This window comes from Arachis ipaensis, chromosome B5, assembly GCF_059453495.1.
Source record: "Arachis ipaensis isolate K30076 ecotype BB chromosome B5, ASM5945349v1, whole genome shotgun sequence".
NCBI classification, from domain to species: Eukaryota; Viridiplantae; Streptophyta; class Magnoliopsida; order Fabales; family Fabaceae; genus Arachis; species Arachis ipaensis.
Window position 1 is genome coordinate 99,286,134 of NC_142440.1, and position 17,136 is coordinate 99,303,269.

Here is a 17,136-nt window from a genome sequence, read left to right on the forward strand (position 1 = left end):
GCCAGAATTCTTAAGCTGACTTGGAACGCCTATTTGGGCCATCAAATCTCGAGCAAAGTATGGACTATTATATATTGCTGGAAAGCCCAGGATGTCTACTTTCCAACTCAATTTAGAGCGTGCCAATTAGTCTTCTATAGCTCCAGAAAATCCACTTCGAGTGCAGGAAGGTCTGAATCCAATAGCATCTGCAGTCCTTTTTCAGCCTCTGAATCAGATTTTTGCTCAGGTCCCTCAATTTCAGCCAGAAAATACCTGAAATCACAGAAAAATACACAAACTCATAGTATAGTCTAGAAATGTGATTTTTATTTAAAAACTAATAAAAACATAATAAAAACTAACTAAAATATACTAAAAACATACTAAAAACAATGCCAAAAAGCGTATAAATTATCCGCTCATCAAGAAGCTATTCTGAACATCTCCCACATTCCACTTGAGAAGGATGACTATTTCAAGATAAAAGTGGATGTCTTCAAAGGAAGAGTATCTCTGACTCCTATTCTTGAGAGAATAGGCCGTCCTGGTGCATCTTGGGAGTATAGCAAAGGAAGGAATTCTGTTCCCACTAGTATTACATACTCTGATTTGAATGCTGAAGCTGGTATATGGCATCAGATTGTGGTGGACTACATCATGCCGAGCACCCACACTACCCATGTGAGATTTAGAATTGCTTTGCTACTATGGGCTATTATGCAAGGGAAGCATATAGCCATCTTACCTTTATTGCGCAAATCGATTTGGAAATTGGTCGAGAAGAAGAATATCAACATTCCATTTCCGTCGATGGTGATGCGCTTAGCAAACACATCGGGGGTAGAGAGGAGACCAATGGACATTATGCTCAGGGTTCCTAGAGGCAACAAGTTCATTCCGAGGGGAGATTTGGAGAGATCTACAACCATAACACCCTCCAAGAGGAAGACACCCACAACAACACCATCAAATCTACTAACTTCATCAACTGCTTTACCCTTTCTCCGTCCTCTTCCGGAATTATTACAAGATATCTTGCACGACATCCACAACATGGAGCATTTGGACCAACAACGTTTTGAGTGGATATCGGCACATCTAGAAGGGAGAAACCCCGACCCAATTCCTAGAGCTTCATCCGAGCTAGCTGGGAAGGAGCATGATGCAATTGACCAACCCATTTCTAAGTCCACCAGCTGAAGGTGGCTCCTCTTCATTCTCACAGATCATAAGCATGCACGGAGGACCGGGCACAAATTAAGTGTGGGGGAGGATCAATGACTTCAAGGGGGTGAAAAAATTTCTCTTTTAAAGACACTTTGCAATGTTTCTTGTGGTACTTTTTCTTCATTTTGAGTAGCTTTATTTTTATTGCATCTTGTTTGGTTTGTTGTAAATATTTCTTTATCGTTTATGGACATTTAGTAGTTAATATTTGCATGTTGCATGATAGAATGAATAAGTTGGTGAAACACCAAGGAATTTCCATGAAACTTTTCTAGGGGCATACTGACACGGGGCCTAAGGGTGTATTGGTAAAGATTTTCTCCAATAAGGTCGCGTTGCAAGTATAGCTCTACCAACAACAATCCTCGGGGGTCAAATTTAGAAGAGGGATCTGGTTGTCACAAGTTCAACCCCAATAGAAATAACCGAAGTATTCAAACCTCGAGTCGTCTCACAAGGAATGGGCAAACATGTGCTTCAACATTTTTTAGAAATCCGGGGTTGTGAGTTATGAGCATGAAAATAAATGGAAATCTTAACAAGCAAGTAATCTTAAAATGCAACAACTAGTTCAATTAACTAAGCAAAACATGAGCAACTTCAATAAATAAACAACATTCCACTTAATTCTATTATAACCCAAACAAGTAACTACAACTAAAGTAATTGGTTGAGGAAATTGATTTTCAAATATGAATAATAAAAGCAACTCTTGGCTAGGCTTGGAAATTGGGGCCACCATCCTTGTCTAAAAACTATATCTTGACAATTATGAGGAACCAAGCTCATTAAGTCTACTCTCAAAGTCTTAAGTACGTGATATCTACTCCTAGACTTGAAGTACGTCAAATGGATTTGATCACATCAACCCATAAGTCCCAACCTACCTACTAATTAGATTAGTAGTGGGTTGGCGTCAATGAGTATCAAATTGACCACCTAGGGCTCCCAAATCATCAAATCCATTAGACCCAATGACTTAAGTTAACCCAATTCCCTTAACTTAGGCCAAGAGTAAAGAAGACTACTCGATAATCAAAGTAAACAATTCATCAAACACTTGGTAAGCCTTAACAAAAGACATGTTCAAAATAGCAATTAAATTGAAATCTACAAGTACCCACTAACAATTATCAACATATGATCATCCAAACAACAAAGCTAAACATAGAAATCATCAATGTAACATCAACAAGTCAAGATTCACAACATTCATGAAATGGGTATAAAATGACAATTGACAAGAATTCATAAACTAGCACAAGATATAAGCAAAATTGTAACAAAGAATTCAAATTGAACACTTAAAACTAGTAATTAACAAGATCCAAGTCACAAATCAACAAGGGAAGATCAAATTAAAACTAGATCTAGAGAGGAACAAGGGTTTCTCCCTCTAGAATAACAAAAGAACCAAAAACTAACTAAAAATTATTTCTTAGTGTAAAATGAGTGATCCCCCTTTTCCCCCTAGCATCCTTGGGTCTTTTCCATGCAGAAACAGCTTGAAATTGGGCCTAATGAGCCTCAGAAATCGCCAGGCACGATTTCCTTTAATGAGGTCACGTGCAGCTTTCCACGCGTGCGCGTCGATAGAAATTTTCTGATCCGCGCGGATGCGTTCATCCTTGCGCGCCGCTTCCAGCCAATCCCGTCCACGCGTGCGCGTGGAGTGCGCGAGCGCGCCGATGCTGCTTTTCCCAAGATTTTAATTCTTCATGTTCCTCCCTTTTTGTACATGCTTTCTCCCTCTCTTCTAAGTCATTCCTACCCTATAATTCCTGAAATTACTCAACAAATACATCACGGCATCGAATGGCAATAGAAGAGAATTTAAATATGGCAATTTTAAGGGAAAATAAGCATGTTTTGCATCATGGAGTAATATTGAGAAGTGAACACAAAATCATGCATTTCTTGTGAATAAGTGTAAGAAATATTGATAAAATCCCCCAAAATAAGCACAAGATAAACCACAAAATCGGGGTTTATCACATACCATTGATTGAATTGAAGGAAAATTATGTTTACCAACTTGCTTGGAGTATTTTGTTAGTAGAACATGGAAAAGAGATAGAACAAAATACCTTGTGAGATTTGAGCTTTAATAGATGGTTGCACTTTTCAGTCATAATGTTGTTCTTGTGTGTGATTATACTCCTTTTTTATTGTGATCATTGATTTGTATGATTCTTTATGTCCTGTATTTGTGTTTGGATGCATTTAGCATGATTGAGGCCATCTTTGATGATAAACTCACTAACCTATATGGCCAACCTTTGCATTCACCTTTGTGAATTCCTTTGAGCCTATGAATCCCCTTTTGTTCTGATGATAAGCACATTACGCCCCTTAAGTGGAAAACCATTGATGTCCCTAAATTACTCTTTGATTAGCTTGGGTGGATTAGTGTGTAAATTCTAAGTGTGGGGGAATTTTGGGAAGCATCAGTGATAAAGGCATGAACTCTTTGTGAAAATTTTTTGGGCAATTAGGTAATGCTCATGCATTTCATTAATTAAAACATAAGCATTCATAGTTCAAATATATATATATATATATATATATATATATATATATATATATATATATATATATATATATATATAAACTTGTGCATAACAAAGTATGAAATAAAAGAGTTAATAAAGGATTCATATGCCATGTTTGAAAAGAAAATGCATGAGTGAGGTGAGATAGAAAAAAATGGGTAGAAAGGTTGTATTGTTATGTGTATATAGGTGATGTAGGATTAGGTGGACATTCAAGCTAATCAAATAACTAATTCTTTAAGTCCACTTAACCATAATTCATCCTTCCTAAACCCTAGCCCCATTACACCCCTCTAAAGACCTCATGATATTTGTTATTCATGCATTAAATACTAGTTGATTGTTAGATAACTTGCAATTCTTTGAAAAGTATGATAAAAGGAGAATTGAGTGGTTAAACCCTAAACACTGAGCGAATTGAGTGGATACACATCCGGTGAGGGGTTCGATTACTCAATTCTATGTTCTTACGCTCATATTGTATCTTCTTGCAAGTTGTTTAGTTGGATAGTTTGGATAACTTCAATTCAATTCTTTGGACATTAATCTTAGTGCATGAACTCTTTGCATTAGCCCTAAAGTTTTCTTGTGATAGATTGGAATTTCATGGTTTGTTTCTACCAACTCTCATCATAGTACATATTGGCGATTTGCCTTAGGATAATTGCATGCATTTAAGCAGAATATAGCATAAGTCATTTTCCCTTTCATCTATCTCCTTTGAGTGTGTTCAGCTTGAGGTCATGCTAGTGTTTAAGTGTGGAAAAATTGATGAATCCATATTTGATGATGATTTTTGGTTAGAATTGAATGGATTTTCATCACATAAACTTGCACTAATTCCCTGGAATAGCATGCTTTTGAACTTTCCTCCCAAATTGCGTTTGATTATGAAAATATGCTCTTTTGTGCCTAATTTAATCTATTTTATTCCATTTGCCTTCCATTTGATGCCTTGATGTTGTTTGTGAGTGATTTCAGGTGTATAAGGTAGGAATGGGTTGGAGAAAATGGAAAAAGAGCATGCAAAGTGGAGAAAACATGAAGAATCAAAGGAGATGAGTTCAGAGACGTGTGCATACGCACGGCTACTTGTGCGTACACACAGCTGCCCAATAAGAGCGTGTGGATCGTTTCAAGTGTGTCGCGTGTCCAACCAGGCATCGCCTAGTGTGCATGCACACAGCTATTTGTGTGTACGCACAGGAAGGGATTTTTTGCAAAGTGTGCAGACGCACGTATCTGTGCGTCCGCACAGGTGTCTGCGCATGACTTCATTAAAATGGCACGTGACTCGCGATTTGGGGACTTTGGAAGCCCATTTCTGAAGTCTTTTGGCTCATATTGGAAGGGAAATGAAGGACATAACATAGCATATCATTAGGATAGTTTTAGGAGTAGTGGTAGGAAGCTTTTAGTTTAGTTTTTCTCTAAGTTTTTCATCATCTCTATTAGGGTTTATATTAGGGTTTTACATTCAAGTGCCAATTCCATTTTTTATCTTGGATTTTGCTAGCTTTCATTGTAAGTATTCTCTTGTTATTACTCTTTATAGTTACATTGTCATTACTCTTTTTTTAATTCAAGTTAAAGTTTAATTTTGCTTCTCTTTTGCAATTTTAATTTCTAGTTGATGAATTTGATGTTTGATGTTTGTTTCATGCTTTCTTGTGTTATTTTTGTTGATTGAGATTAATTGTTGCTTTTAGTTTCAAGCCTTTTCTCATTTTCTCCATGTTTAAGCTTTTTACCCACCAAGTGTTTGCCAAAATGTCAAACATGGTTTTAGGCTAAACTTTTTGCTCTTGGCTTGGGTAAAGTGAGCAATTGGGTTTCTAGAGTTGGAATGTACAATATTTAGTTTCAATTCTTGGATTGTTAATTGTTCTTGTTCCCACTAACGCTAATTTGTTGCTAAGGCAATTAGCAAGCAATTTAGGATTTGTGGGTTAAGAATACTTATGCTTGATGAGTGGATCTTTGACGGTTTAGAATTCACTAATGAAATCTCGTTGCAAGTATAGTTTCTAAACTAACAATAATCCTCTCATACAAAATTTTTTTTGTCACAAGTACAAACTCCTAAATTATAAACAGAAGTATTTAAACCTCGTGTCGTCTCTCAAAGGAATTGCAGGGTAGTGTTCTTGTATTGGTTAAGGACATGTATATTTTAGGGTTTTGGATAAGAAACAGGAAAGGTAAATGGCAATGACAAAAAGGTCTTGGCAAGGTTTGGTGGTCAAGAATCTCTATCCTTATCACTAACCACAATATGATAATTGCAAGGATCAATCTCATTAAATCATCTTCTAGCAAATAGAAGAATGTCAAATGAGCTATATCAATCTAAGTCCATGAGTCCTAGCTAGTAACTAATTGAATTAATGAGAGCTAGAGTCAGTGGTTACCAACTATCACTCACTTGGACATTAGTAACTCAACAATTACTAAGTTACCTTCCCAAGCCAAAAACATAAAATTCTACTCTAACATCCTCTCAAGCATTTTGACAAACACTTGGAAGGTATAAAAGAAAAGCATAATAAATTGTCAACAATAATGAAATCTAACAACAATTATTGAACAACAACAATCAAAAAGAACATTATTGACATGAATTACCTTAAATTGAATTGAAAGGAAATAGAAGAAATAAGAGTAGATCAACAACAAAGTATAGAAATAACATAGAAGAGATTACAACAAAAGAATAGAAGAACAAGATGTAACAACAAAGAATTGAGAGGTAGAAGTAAATGAAAGCATGAATTAAACTCTAGATCTAAGCATATTATCCTAAACCTAATCCTAATTCTAGAGAGAAGTGAGAGCTTCTCTCTCTAAAACTAACCAAAAGCATTAACTAAGACTAAAAACTATGTGTAAAGTGATGGAATCCCCCTTTGCTCTTCAATTCTTGGTCCTTTTTAAGTGTTTTGGCACCAAAGTTGGTTTAGATTGGGCCCCACAACATCTCAGAATTTGCTGGGCACATTTTCACTAAAAAAATCATGTGCCAGCACCGACGTGTACATGTACGAGACTCCTATTATGTGGCTACATGATGAAATACTAGAGAGACACTCTTTGATGACATATGATCGTGTAGAGGAATAGTAGATGACCTTCTTCCTTTTGAGGACATTTGACCTGACTCGAGTTTTGAAGACTTAGAACGTATTTTCTCTTGCTTTAGTAGTCTAGAGGGACTAGGCGAGTATAGAGTCTAGACTAGCCTGGGTGCCAGCTTAGGGACTTCTTGAACAGGCCAGGGCCTAGGATGTTGTATGTATATATGTATATTGTTATTATCTAGCTATATCTTGCAGTGTCCTAAATAAAAGTCTATACTTAAATAAAGGCTAGATCACTGAATGTTGTTGACTGCTTGTGATGTATTTATGTGTGGTTGTTTATAACTGTTTTATCTGTTATCAGTTGTGAATTGATTATGAATGATTCCGTCTATTTATCCAAACGTTTCCAAAAAAAAAAATACCCCGCAAGTTAACTATGTTTTTAACAACGAATCAGGCTCATATGATAAATAATAGATAATAATTAGGAGGACAAATTGGTAGCGTTCAGTTTCTGGTATGATCTAGACATATTGAAAATTGGGTTGTTACATAACTTACTTTCCGATGTGAGGGTGTATCAAGTGAGACTAATCCATCATAATTGTCATAGTTGTGGTTCCAACAAGGAAAGGACCCTTAGCTCACTCCAAGCCAAGACTCTTTTTGATGCTTTCAATCTTTCATACACTTCAATGTTAATCTCTTTTACACTTTACTTGTTTATATTACATAGTCGATTCTTTAATTTCTTCATTAGTTCAATCGTTACAATTTTGCATGTTCTTTTATTGCTTTATATGTTCATTTCTTCATTGGCAACCCCTTGATCACTACAACCGGAATTGCACACTCATTGTTCTAAAGCACTCCTTGGGAGACGACTCGGGAGTCAAATACTCTCGTTTTTGAATTGGTTTTACGTGTGACTATCTTTTGGATTAACAATTTAATTGATGGCTGATAGCACGGAAACTTGTCTCTCAACAATTTTCCTTCGGCAAGTATACCGAATTGTCGTCAAGTAAAAACTCACAATAGAGTGAGGTCGAATCCCACAGGGATTGATTGGTCAAGCAACTTTAATTAGAGGGTTTTAGTTGAGCGAAGCAGAATTTGGTTTGAGAGTTGCAGGAAATTAAATGGCGGGAAAGTAAATAGCAAAAAATGTAAATGCTGGAAGTAAAGAGCTGGAAGTAAATGACGGAAAGTAAATTGCAGAATTGTAAATGGAAATGGGAAAAATGCTCATGAAAGTAAATTGCAGAAATTAAAGAGAATGGGTAAGATCAGAAATGGGGATTCATTGGGCTTAGGAGATGTTGCATTCTCCGGATGAAGTTCATTTTCATCTCTTCCTCAATCAATGCATTCATTGATCTCCTTGGCAATCTTAAGTGATCAAATTCCAATTCCTTGGTAATTCAATCTCTCAAATCTTGATCAACAGCCAATTCCTTGGTCAATTGCTCATGAGAAGAGATGAAGTATGGTCACTGATTATACCACATGCATTCCCAAATCAAGTGTTGGTAGGATTATAGTCACCATACCCAACCAAACCCAATTTGGTCCAACATGAGAAAGCATTTCTAGCATGATCTCTTCATTCCCCTTCCAAGGTTCAGAAGAGATCCAAGTATAAATAGCTTCTTTACCAAGATAACTACCCAATTGGATGAAGATTGAAAGCTTTCTAGTAAAATCAAGAGAAAAGATAGAAGAAGAGTAATGAAAATTAGTATTGATCCATCAAATTACAACAGAGCTCCCTAACCCAATGAAAGGGGTTTAGTTGTTCATAGCTCTGGAAATGGAAAACAAAGATGGAGAATACATCATGAAAACTAGAACTAGAAGTGCAGAGAAAGTAAATTATACAGAGAGTAGTTCCCAATTTCCAATCCCCCAAAAAGCTTCTTTCTAATTCAAAACTACCCCTATATATACTACTCTTTTGATCTTCTAGTTGGTTCTTCAAGTCTTGGATATGGGCCTTTGGATCTTGAGTTTGAAGCAGTTATACTCTTCAGTGGGCTTAGCTTTACTTGCAGAGAGAAAGTGTGAAGTAGGCAGGGTGTTTAGCTCAGGACGTTAGTGGCGTTAACGTTAAGTGAGAGTGTGGGTTCGAGAATGTTAGTGGCAATCACCTTTTTCACTAACGTTCCTCACCCAGGGATGATCCACGTTAACTTCAACATTAGTGGCACCAACGTGATCACTAACGTTGCCTCTTGGTCCTTCACACACGTTATTGGGGCTCACCTTTTCCAATAACGTTGAGAGTCCTCCCTTCCCCTTACGTTAGAGTCCACGTTAACTTAGTTAACGTGGCTCTTAACGTAGGCTTGCCAATCCTTCAAGAACGTTAGTGACACTTACCTTTGTCACTAACGTTCCAAGGTGCCCCTTCTTCCCACGTTAGAGTCCACGTTAACTAAGTTAACGTGGCTTCTAACGTGGTAATGATAGCCATCTCTAACATTAGTGACAAAGGTGAGTGTCACTAACGTTGGCTCATCATCCTATCCTCAACGTTAGCTTCCACGTTAACTAAGTTAACGTGAGAGTTAACGTAGCTCATGGTGGCTCATTGTGGCTCATTCCAACGTTAGTGACAAAGGTGAGTGTCACTAACGTTGGCGATTGTTTGCTTTCTCTACGTTAGCTTCCACGTTAACTAAGTTAACGTGGGAGGTAACGTAGCTCAAGGTGGCTTAGTCCAACGTTAGTGACAATGGTGAGTGTCACTAATGTTGGCCACTCTTTTGCTTCCCAACGTTAGAGTCCACGTTAACTAAGTTAACGTGGAAGCTAACGTGGCCAATATGAGCTTGGTCCAACGTTAGTGACAAAGGTTAGTGTCACTAACGTTGGCTCCATTTTCTTTCTTCCACGTTAGAGTTCACGTTAACTTAGTTAACGTGACTCTTAACGTGGGCTATGATGGCTTCGAGGGCGTTATTGGCGATTACTTTTCTCATTAACGTTGCAAGCTAGCTCCCATTCCACGTTGGTGGTCACGTTAGTTAGACTAACGTGGCTGCCAACGTGGCTCTTTCTTGCTTCTTTTGTCCTGAAATCAAGCAATAAAGTGCATCAAAGTTCTAATCCACATCATGAGATATGCATCATCCAATTTGTCATCTAATTCATGCAAAATTCTCATGAAATCATGTAAAGTGCGTAATGTATGCTTAAATCAAGATGTAAGTGAAATTCTACCCAAAAGTTGCTTATTTCCTAAGAAAATGCATGAAACTACCCTAAAACAGTAAAGAAAAGGTCGGTGAAACTGGCCAAAATGCACTGGCATCACAACACCAAACTTAAAGCTTGCTTGTCCCTAAGCAAGTACTGGAACAAGTGAATGATGAATGAAATGCCAAGAGAAATGAGTCATTATTGTGGAAGTCATGTCCTTGGTTTTATGGTGGTTTCATGCATAGCAACTTAGGTTCATTCCTTCACTGGCTTTTAGACCTTTATCATGTCCTGGAATACTCACTTAATTGCACCCTATGAGACTCTTATTCATTGATCCTTTTATTGTTTTCAGGGCTTATTTGTGTTCTTAGGCTAAGTGCTCTGTGAGGGGGCGACTCTTTAAGATAAGCTTTCAGCCAGCACTCCCGAACCAGTTGGTTCAAGGTGCTAGGTGTTAAGACACCCCTAAGGACTTACTCCCTCAAGTCTCTTTCCCCCATACATACACACCACAGGCACATGGTTTGTTTATTTTCTTTCTTGAGACCTTGGTGTCCAGCACCTCTTTAGGTTACTAAATGTTTTGTAGCAAGGTTGCTCTTGATAGTGGACTTTCAGCTGATAATCCCGGGTTAGTTAACCCATGTTACCAAGTGATGAAGCACTCATACGAACTTATTCATCCAAGCAGATCCTTGGTACAGGAGCACCACAGACACATCTCTCAAGTTCAAACCCTTGGTGCCTAGCCTTATTCTTTATTAACTTTTCTTTCTTTTTCAACTCTTATTGTTCTTTTCCCCTTTTTCTTATTAGGATCTTGTTATTTAGCTAGTCTCATGGGGTGTGTTTCAAGCATATGATTCAGGATAGATAGTTGTCTTCCCACCCTTGTTGGTGAATCAACTTAGCTAACTTATGACCACATCACACACTAAGGAACTTACTCTACAATATGAACTCTACTCTGGTCTTTGATAACACACATTCTCTTTTTATTTGATTCAAAAGGAGACAAGCAACACAATAAGCAGGATGGAATTGAAGCAGGTATCGTGGACAGTACACATATGACAAAAGCAATAAAGCAACCATTAAACTCTAATCATCTAAACTAATGAGCAACTATAAATCAAGTTTCTTCTGACTTCCAATTTTTAGCATTTTAAGTATATGGAATTAAGTAATAATACAACCTTCGGGTGAAGGTTTCTTGCTGTCCCCTTGTTGTCCTCATCCATAGTTTTTGCTCATTCACTTCCTTGGATGATGGTGCACCATTTCCTCAGAAGGTTCCTGCAAAGTCATTGGAAGTTGCTTGTTTCCAAAGCAGTTGAGACATAGTTAGCTTGCATGTATGCTTGCGAATTTTCTGAACTTAATTTGGTGTGTGAACACCAAACTTAGTTCTTTGCCTAGTACAACAAATTGCATACTTGCAGAGATCTTCATATGTTGTTATTAACAAAACAACCATTAACTTCAGACTAAACTACTGCCAAGTGGTCCCCCTGAGTGGTTGGAGCTAGCAATTTGTCATTGGAGTGTAGTGTGATTATAACTAATATCTTTGGTGGAACACCAAACTTAAAACTACACTTTCACTCTTAGGTTTTGTCTTGGTGTGGAACACCAAACTTAGCTCCTCGCAATACAGGGGAAATAACTTGTGATTTTTATTGAAATGATAATGAAAAAGAAACTACCTCAGGTTGGGTTGCCTCCCAATAAAGTGCTCTTTTAGCGTCGCGAGCTCGACGATTCCTTCATTACTTGAGATGATACTTCACTTTGGGGTTTTCTCCCATGTTGCCCATATAGTGTTTGAGCCTTTGTCTGTTCACAGTGAAACTCCTCTCCGATCTTTCATCCATGATTTCTATGTGCCCATATGGTGAGACCTTTGTGACCAGAAAAGGTCCTGACCACCTTGATTTGAGTTTTCCTAGGAACAGTCTCAATTTGGAGTTGTAGAGGAGTACTTGCTGCCCCTTTTCGAAACTCCTGGGTGCAAGGTACAGGTCATGTCTTCTTTTCGCCTTTTCTTTATAGATCTTGGCATTTTCATAGGCTTGCGATCTAAATTCCTCCATTTCTTGCAGCTGCAAGATCCTCTTTGCACTAGCAGCAATGCTGTCAAAATTTAGTATCTTGAGAGCCCAGAGAGCTTTGTGTTCTAGCTCCAGTGGTAAATGACAAGATTTCCCATACACTAGTTGATATGGGGACATTCCAAGTGGAGTTTTGAATGCTGTTCTGTATGCCCAAAGAGCATCATCCAACTTTTTCGACTGATGAGCGGATAATTTATACGCTTTTTGGCATTGTTTTTAGTATGTTTTTAGTAGGATCTAGTTACTTTTAGGGATGTTTTCATTAGTTTTTATGTTAAATTCACATTTCTGGACTTTACTATGAGTTTGTGTGTTTTTCTATGATTTCAGGTATTTTCTGGCTGAAATTGAGGGACTTGAGCAAAAATCAGATTCAGAGGTTGAAAAAGGACTGCTGATGCTGTTGGATTCTGACCTCCCTGCACGCAAAGTGGATTTTCTGGAGCTACAGAACTCGAAATGGCGCGCTTCCAATTGCGTTGGAAAGTAGACATCTAGGGCTTTCCAGCAATATATAATAGTCCATACTTTGGCCAAGAATAGACGATGTAAACTGGCGTTCAACGCCAGCCTTCTGCCCAAATCTGGCGTCCAGCGCCAGAAAAGGATCCAAAACCAGAGTTGAACGCCCAAACTGGCATAGAAACTGGCGTTCAACTCCACAAATGGCCTCTGCACGTGGAACACTTAAGCTCAGCCCAAATACACACCAAGTGGGCCCCGGAAGGGATTTATACATCAAATACTTACTCATGTAAACCCTAGTAGCTAGTTTATTATAAATAGGACCTCTTACTATTGTATTAGGCATCTTTGGTCTCAGTTTTAATCCATTGTTCATCTTAGGAGACTATTGATCTCGTTTAGGGGGCTGGCCATCTCGGCCATGCCTGGACCTTCACTTATGTATTTTCATACAGTAGAGTTTCTACACTCCATAGATTAAGGTGTGGAGCTCTGCTGTCCCTCAAAGATTAATGCAAAGTACTACTGTTTTTTATTCAATTCTTCTTATTTCTCTTCTAAGATATCCATTCGCACCCAAGAACGTGATGAAGGTGATGATTATGTGTGACGCTCATCATCCTTCTCCCTTATGAACGCGTGCCTGACAAACACTTCTGTTCTACATGAAATAAGCTAGAATGAGTATCTCTTAGATCTCCTAACCAGAATCTTCGTGGCGTAAGCTAGAATGATGGCGGCATTCAAGAGAATCCGGAAGGTCTAAACCTTGTCTGTGGTATTCTGAGTAGGATTCAATGATTGAATGACTGTGACGAGCTTCAAACTCGCGAGTGCTGGGCGTTAGTGACAGACGCAAAAGGAGGGTGAATCCTATTCCAGCATGATCGGAAACCGACAGATGAATAGCCGTGCCGTGACAGGGTGCGTGAGCATATTATTCACTGAGAGGAGGGGATGTAGCCACTCACAACGGTGATGCCCTTGCATAAAGCCAGCCATGGAAAGGAGTAAGACAGATTGGATGAAGATAGCAGGAAAGCAGAGGTTCAGAGGAACGAAAAGCATCTCCATTCGCTTATCTGAAATTCCTACCAATGATTTACATAAGTATCTCTATCTCTATTTTATTATATCATATTCGAAAACACCATTATCACTTTATATCTGCCTGACTAAGATTTACAAGGTGACCATAGCTTGCTTCATACCAACAATCTCCGTGGGATTCGACCCTTACTCACGTAAGGTATTACTTGGACGACCCAGTGCACTTGCTGGTTAGTTGTATCGAAGTTGTGACAATTATGAATTAAGATCAAAGCACCAAGCTTTGGAGCCATTACCAGGGATTGTTCGAGCCTGGACATCACAATTTCATGCACCAAGTTTTTGGCGCCGTTGCCGGGGATTGTTTGTGTTTGGACAACTGACCGTTCATCTTGTTGCTCAGATTAGGTAATTTTATTTTTATTTTATTTTCAAAAAAATTTTTCAAAAATATTTCTAAAATTTTCTCATCTGTTTTCGAAAATAATATAAAAATGTTTTCCAAAATATATTTTTCTTCAGAATTTTTAAGAATGAATTCTAGTGTTTCATGATGATTTGTTGAATCCTGGCTGGCTGTAAGCCATGTCTAATTTTTGGACTGGGGTTTCAACTTACCATCACAAATGAAGAGATTCTCACACACTTAGTTGCTCTATACATGAAAAGTATCCATATCTGCTGAAGCTTGGCTGGTCATTGGCCATGTCTAGTGTTTTGGACTGGAGCTTTCATTGAAAGCTTGGCTAGCTAGTGAGCCATGTCTAATTCCTGGACTGAAGCTTTAGACTAACATGGCAAGATTCCTGGAATTCATATTAAAAATTTTGGAATCCTTATTTTTCTTTCTTTCTAAATATTTTTCGAAAATAAAAATCCAAAAAAATTAGAAATCAAAAAAATCAAAAATATTTTTGTGTTTCTTGTTTGAGTCTTGAGTCATGTTATAAGTTTGGTGTCAATTGCATATGCATCTTACATTTTTTCGAAAATTTTATGCATTCATGGTGTTCTTCATGATCTTCAAGTTGTTCTTGGTAAGTCTTCTTGTTTGATCTTGATGATTTTTTGTTTTGTGTCTTTTCATGTTTATCATATGCATTCTTGAATTCTTAGTGCGTAAGCATTAAAGAATTCTAAGTTTGGTGTCTTGCATGTTTTCTTTGCATAAAAAATTTTTCAAAAATATGTTCTTGATGTTCACCATGACATTCAAAGTGTTCTTGGTGTTCATCTTGACATTCATAGCATTCTTGCATGCATTCATTGTTTTGATCTAAAAATTTCATGCATTGCATATTTTTCATGTTTTTCATAAAAATTTCAAAAATAAAAAAAAATATCTTTCCCTTTTTCTCTCATCAAATTCGAAAATTTGGATTGACTTTTTCAAAAATTTTTAAAATCAAATTGTTTCTCATGAGTCAAATCAAATTTTCAATTTGAAAATCTTATCTTTTTCAAAATCTTTTTCAAAAATCAAATCTTTTTCAAAATTCTTAGTTATTTTCGAAAATTCCAAAAATATTTTTCAAAAATCTTTTTCTTATTTTTATACCAAATTTTCGAAAATAACATAATCAATTAATGTTTTGATTCAAAAATTTGAAGTTTGCTACTTGCTTGTTAAGAAAGATTCAAACTTTAAGTTCTAGAATCATATCTTGTGATTTCTTATGAATCAAGTCATTAATTGTGATTTTAAAAATCAAATCTTTTTCAAAAACTAATTTCTATCATATCTTTTCAAAAATATCTTCTCATCTTATCTTTTTCAAAAATATCTTTTCAAAATATCTTTCCTAACCTCCTAACTTCCTATCTTTTCAAAATTTGTTTCAACTAACTAACTAACTTTTTGTTTGTTTCTTAACTTTTTCAAAACTACCTAACTAACTCTCTCTCTCTAATTTTCGAAAATATCTTCCCTCTTTTTCAAAAATTTCTTTTTTATTAACTAATTATTTTTATTTTTAATTTTTAAAACTTAATTTTCGAAAATTACTAACATTTTTTCAAAAACCATTTTTCAAAAATCACTAACTCTTTTTCAAAATAATTTTCGAAAATTATCCCTCCCCCATCTCATTCTATTTATTCATTCATATCCTAACATCTCATCTCACATCTCTTCCATCCGTACAGTTGTGTTTCTTCCTTTACATCACATTCTTTGTCTCCCCCTCTTTTCTTCCACTCACAAAGGGATCCCTATACTGTGGTATAAAGGATCTCTATTATTATTATTATTTTTCTGTGCCTTCTTTTTTGTCATATGAGCAGGAGCAAGGATAAGAACATTCTTGTGGAAGCAGATCCAGAACCTGAAAGGACTCTGAAGAGAAAATTAAGAGAAGCTAAAATACAACAATCTAGAGATAACCTTTCAGAAATTTTCGAACAGGCAGAGGAGATGGCAGCCGAAAATAATAATAATGTAAGGAAGATGCTTGGTGACTTTACTGCACCTAATTCCAATTTACATGGAAGAAGCATCTCCATTCCTGCCATTGGAGCAAACAACTTTGAGCTGAAACCTCAATTAGTTTCTCTAATGCAGCAGAACTGCAAGTTTCATGGACTTCCAGCTGAAGATCCTTTTCAGTTTTTAACTGAATTCTCGCAGATATGTGATACTGTTAAGACTAATGGAGTAGATCCTGAAGTCTACAGGCTCATGCTTTTCCCTTTTGCTGTAAGAGACAGAGCTAGATTATGGTTGGATTCTCAACCCAAAGACAGCCTGAACTCTTGGGATAAGCTGGTCATGGCTTTCTTAGCCAAGTACTTTCCTCCTCAAAAGCTGAGCAAGCTTAGAGCTGATGTTCAAACCTTCAGACAGAAAGAAGGTGAATCTCTCTATGAAGCTTGGGAAAGATACAAACAGTTGACCAAAAAGTGTCCTTCTGACATGCTTTCAAAATGGACCATCCTGGATATATTCTATGATGGGTTATCTGAGCTATCAAAGATGTCACTGGACACTTCTGCAGGTGGATCCATTCACCTAAAGAAAACGCCTGCAGAAGCTCAAGAACTCATTGACATGGTTGCTAATAACCAGTTCATGTACACTTCTGAAAGGAATCCTGTGAGCAATGGGACGCCTATGAAGAAGGGAGTTCTTGAGGTTGATACTCTGAATGTCATATTGGCTCAGAATAAAATATTGACTCAGCAAGTCAATATGATCTCTCAGAGTCTGCATGGAATGCAAGCTGCATCCAACAGTACTCAAGAGGCTTCTTCTGAAGAAGAAGCTTATGATCCTGAGAACCCTGCAATAGCAGAGGTAAATTACTTAGGTGAACCTTATGGAAACACCTATAACTCAACATGGAGAAATCATCCAAATTTCTCATGGAAGGATCAAAAGCCTCAACAAGGCTTTAATAATGGTGGAAGAAACAGGTTTAGCAATAGCAAGCCTTTTCCATCATCAACTCAGTAACAGACAGA

At 37.1% G+C, this 17,136-nt stretch overlaps 1 non-coding gene across 1 annotated transcript; it reads right to left on the minus strand.

The window, feature by feature from the left end:
* Positions 1-16,486: 16,486 nt before the first annotated feature.
* Positions 16,487-16,594, minus strand: LOC148565127 (small nucleolar RNA R71). Its single transcript, XR_015885095.1, has one exon. It is a non-coding gene; the product is annotated as a small nucleolar RNA R71 (small nucleolar RNA).
* Positions 16,595-17,136: the final 542 nt, after the last annotated feature.